This window comes from Primulina tabacum, chromosome 8 (genome assembly GCF_025594145.1).
Source record: "Primulina tabacum isolate GXHZ01 chromosome 8, ASM2559414v2, whole genome shotgun sequence".
In the NCBI taxonomy this organism is placed as follows: domain Eukaryota; kingdom Viridiplantae; phylum Streptophyta; class Magnoliopsida; order Lamiales; family Gesneriaceae; genus Primulina; species Primulina tabacum.
In genome coordinates this window covers 37,100,486-37,105,678 of record NC_134557.1, presented here as the reverse complement: position 1 = coordinate 37,105,678, position 5,193 = coordinate 37,100,486, and positions in this window count along the sequence as shown.

Here is a 5,193-nt window from a genome sequence, read left to right as displayed (position 1 = left end):
GTTTGAATCAGTCCAAGTAGTTTGGCAACACAGAGATCATGTCCAAGGCAGCGAGCTGTTTGTCTGGCAACAAGACTCAAGATCGTTGCAGCACTTCAAGAGTTCAAGACAACCATGTGTTGGTATATTCAGTTCTGTCATGCGAAAACTGATTGATATTTGATGTTGTTTAAAATATGCTATTGTAGTAGCAATTTTCCCTTATAACTGATGATGTACTTAAATGTTTAATAAAAGAGAGATCTGTTTGATTAAATAAACATCATGTTTATCCAATTATGTTTCTATATAATTGAACTAATATCTCAAGATTTCTGGTCTAACTTGTTTGAATGATTAAAGTACTAAATTTTGGCATGGATAATTATTTTTAAAGAGGAGTTTTCATTCAATTAGTGAGGGGGAGCTTTATTTTCCTCAAACTGAAAAATGTTTTAAACTTGTTTTTTAGCCCGTTTTTAAATTCAATTATTGAGGGAGAGCTTGCATTCCCTCGAACTGAATTTTTTTTTAAAACTCGTTTTTAATTCAGTTAGTGAGGGGGAACTTTATTTCTCTCGAATTAAAATTTTTCTTTTAGTTTTAAATGTTTTTTATTCTCACAAAGGGGGAGAATCAGTTTTAAATTTTAAAATTTGAAATCTCTTTGACTGATCAAGTTTTGTGATCATAAAAAATGAGTAGATTGTTGGAACATTTCGTTTTCGCAATCTTGATTTTGATGTTAACAAAACTTGTTATTTTGTTACTAATGATTCTACCTAAGTGCGCAGGAAGCTGAAACTGATCAGTTATCGAGCCAAAACTGAAGCTATCGAGACGAAAACTGAAAGGGCCAATTGATCGCCCAAACTGAATCAGTTCAACTGATTGTACAATTGTTAGGCAGCTCAGTAGAAGACCTTCAGAAGCTCGACCAGCTGATGAAGAGCTCAACTGATCAAGAGTCCAGCTGAACAGTTCAACTGAAGCAGTGAAATCAGTTCAGCTAACGAGCCAACTGATTTCACCGAACCAGTTCAATATCAATTCAACTGATCAGTTCAGAACATCAATTAGAAATCAATTAGTTTGCAGAACACGACAAGCTTATTCAATGGAATACAGCTGTGTGCACTGGGAAAAAGTTATTGTACGATCAAAGGTATAATAATGGACGTTGCAGCAAAGCTTAAAGACAAAATGTTCCAGCATAGATTTCGGAAAAGTCGAGACACGAATCTCAAGGAACACATTCAAGCTGCAACAAATACAATTATTGAGTCTCACTGTACGATCAGTTTCTCGCCTATAAATAAAAGATCAGTTAAAACCAATAACAAGAACTAGTGAGTGGAAAAACGAAGAGGGCGGCACGCATAATGCTTATCAGCTTTGAAGAATAAATCAGCCCAGATGGAACACTTCAACGTGTTATCAGAGTTTTAGAAACATATTTCCCTCAGTGTATGAGAAAAATTTCGGGTCGTTTTCAGAGATCAGTTCTCACACACACACACCGCCACTCAAATATCGTCTTGCACAAAGACGTAAAACTTGTGTATGCAGTCTTTGACACACAAATGTTAAACAAGTGTTGGCTAGAAGGTGCTACCTTCAGTCTAGTCTAGAAGTTCAGCTAGGCAGTTGGGTAAGTCTTAAGCTGAGTGGGTTTGTACAAATCAATTGTATAGATCAAATTTTTCTATTGTATCCTACCCGAGGTGGTAGAAGGGTGATATAGGAGCAGTTGAATTCTCCGAACATCCATAAACATATCTTTGTGTATTTAATTGTTTAACTACTGTTTTCAAACTGATTTGATCAGTTAAAGCATCCATCAGTTCAGTTTTCATCATAACTGAATTGATATATGTCACAACTGATTCCTTTTGTTTTCAGTTATTCAGTTACAGATGACATAAAATATATCAGTGTTTTTAGCGAAGGATTACTTCGAGTGTTTTCTGCTTGAGTTTTTTTATAAATGATGCTTTGTATTCACCACAATCGAAAAGAAATTTGTTGAGTTTTAATGACATATATTAAAACGTCTACTCGTTTTTAAAGTGTGGAAATATTTTTTTAAAAAGCTCTCCATTACAAAATAATATTTAAAATAATCGTATTTATTTACCGATAAAAATAGCACAGTTTTTAAAAATAACCAACATCCTCCAAAATTAACGAAAACATGAACTAGTAAAAATCGTAATACCACCAACGTATAAAAATGTTTAACTCCTCTCAAAAACTCATAATCGAATGCGGAAAAACACGCGGTCCTCAGGTCATGTCACGGCACTAGAGCTGCCTACTCAGAGTTCAGCACCTCCAGTCTCCTCAGCATCGAACTCACCTGCATCACACACGCTTAGTGAGTTTAAAAACTCAACACACCTGTACCAGGAATAACGAGTACATATACAGACATACAGCAGTGAAAAATATCATACTCAACATATCTTCCATGAACTTAAAAGCATACATAAACGTGTCGTGTAAAATCATATCATGTCAAAGCATGTCATCTCATGTCATCATATACGTATATATTTTCTTTTTATTGAATTCAGTTCATTAGTTGTGACTTTCGTATCAGCTCTATCGTATCATCTCTATCGATGGATCCATCTATGTGTAACCACAGTACCCGGTGGCGGGGACATCAGCGACAACATTACCTATCCACTGAGCCCGGGCTTCAGCTCATCATATCTCATATCATCGTATACATATACATCTTCAGTCACAATCAAATCTCATCTTTCAAAAATAACATCATAATCACCACTTAATAAAAAAATGTATAAGCTTAACTTTTTCCTTAAAACCAAGCATGCAACATATTTATCATCATTGCGTAAAAATCATAAACGTGATGCGTGAACATTTAAAATATCATAAGTTTATGCTCAGGGCCCTGCCATGACCAAAATCTCACCTCGGGTGCAAAATGACCATTTTGCCCCTGGAAACCGGAAAATTATCGTTTCACCCCTAGATATCTAAAATTGACCCGAAGCTTACCAAACTCCTTAAAATATCCCAAAACATTATTAGAAGCATTCCTAGATGTAAAATCGAGCCAAAATCACAACTTAACCGATTCGTTTTAAAACTTGGACCAGGTCCCGGTTTTAACCCGAATCGACTCGAAAATTAACCGAAATTTTCCCAACTCTTTATCACACCTTAAAAACACTATAAGGCCCCTAATACTATAATAACAGCCCCAAAAACCTTTGGCTGATAAATTCAAAAGAACAAAACTCTCGGCCCTTCCTCAATTGCCTTGTGCACTCCTTTTCTCAAGAATCGCTCCATCGGCCTAACCCCGACGTACCAGCCCTGAGCTAGCCCCCCATGGACCTAGACCAGACCCTAAAGAGACCACCTTAACCTCGCAACTAGCCCCATGCAGCCTATGCAAGCCACAAACGCTAAAAAACCCAAACAACCACCACCCGAACTCCCGCTCTACAAGGTGTGCAGCCGGCTCTTCGATGGTCCCAGCAGCGGTTGGCCCTTCCAAGGCCGTGACTTAGACCCACCAGGGTCTAGTCTAGGCCTTGATTCAGCCTTCGCACCTCTCGATCCACCCCAAGCCCGCACCACAGCCCCACCAAGCTAAACCAAGCACCACCTCTCGATCTCTTCTCATACGGCAACGTCGAACCGTTTCCCTTCCAGGACCCCAACATGACACCACTATATTACTCTAGAGAGTCCTAAGCCGCAGCCCCTTGCCCCTTAATTCATAAAATGTGAGTGACAATAAAGGAAATGCATGGCATGAACAAAAAGACAGAAAATCCTTCATGTTGTCGATTGGATCGAGGATTCTACACAGGTAAAGCACACGTACAACAATATATGACAGATTTGATGCGAAAACAATGGTGTAAGGCGTTCCTAATGATGTAAAAACGTGAGGAGGAATGAAGAGAGGAGCGCCGGAGAGCTTTGGATGCAAGAACAAGCAAAACTGTGGCCTTCAGCTGGTGATGGTTGCTGAAAATGAGAGAGTTTGCAGCTGAGGGGAGGTGTCGGCTATGAGGGATAATTAGGTTTAGGTTAAAGGGTAATTTATATACTAATTACATGGTTAACAAATAATTTAATGGGCCTTAATTTGATTAATTAAAAGCTTAAGAGTTTTAGGCCCAATAAGCTTAAAAGTAGGCCCAATAAATCTAAACACACTCCCGAAAAATATTTCGTGTTGGAATGATTTTGAAAATATTAGCCGAACCCTCAAAAAGTCCCTCGATTCGATAAAATTTGTATACCGATAAAAATAAAATCTTGCGGGTAAAAATACTCAATTAAATCTCATTTTTGAAAAATACATTTAAAAACACCTTATATTAATTAATAAAAATAAATCATGTAATAAAAATAATTTTCCTGAAAAATTCTCCGGTCTCTGATCCTCGTTCGAGCGTGAAATGCATCTAGAAACCCTAATACATGAACTTCTAAAATTTCGTGAATTTAAATCCTATCATGCATGAATTATGCATAAAATGCATAAAAATAATTAAACACATAATTTAAAATAAAATCATAGAATGCATGCATTAGGTTACGTGAATTAAATTTCTGGACCTTACATATATTCTCATGGCCATGATACTCAGACAATAAATGAAAGAAATGACAAATATATATGTCTTACCACATATAAATCAAGAAAGAAATATGTAATTGAAAAACTACCAATGCTCTCTACTGGATTGCATTATACATATTTAAGTCCAATTGAATCAAATATGGTAGTTGATAATTCAACTGATCAGTTCACCGAACCAGTTCAATATCAATTCAACTGATCAGTTCAGAACATCAATTAGAAATCAATTAGTTTGAAGAACACGACAAGCTTATTCAATGGAATACAGATGTGTGCACTGGGAAAAAGTTATTGTACGATCAAAGGTATAATAATGGACGTTGCAGCAAAGCTTAAAGACAAAATGTTCCAGCATAGATGTCGGAAAAGTCGAGACACGAATCTCAAGGAACACAATCAAGCTGCAACAGATACAATTATTGAGTCTCACTGTACGATCAGTTTTTCGCCTATAAATAAAAGATCAGTTAAAACCAATAACAAGAACTAGTGAGTGGAAAAACGAAGAGGGCGGCACGCATAATGCTTATCAGCTTTGAAGAATAAATCAGCCCAGAGGGAACACTTCAACGTGTTAT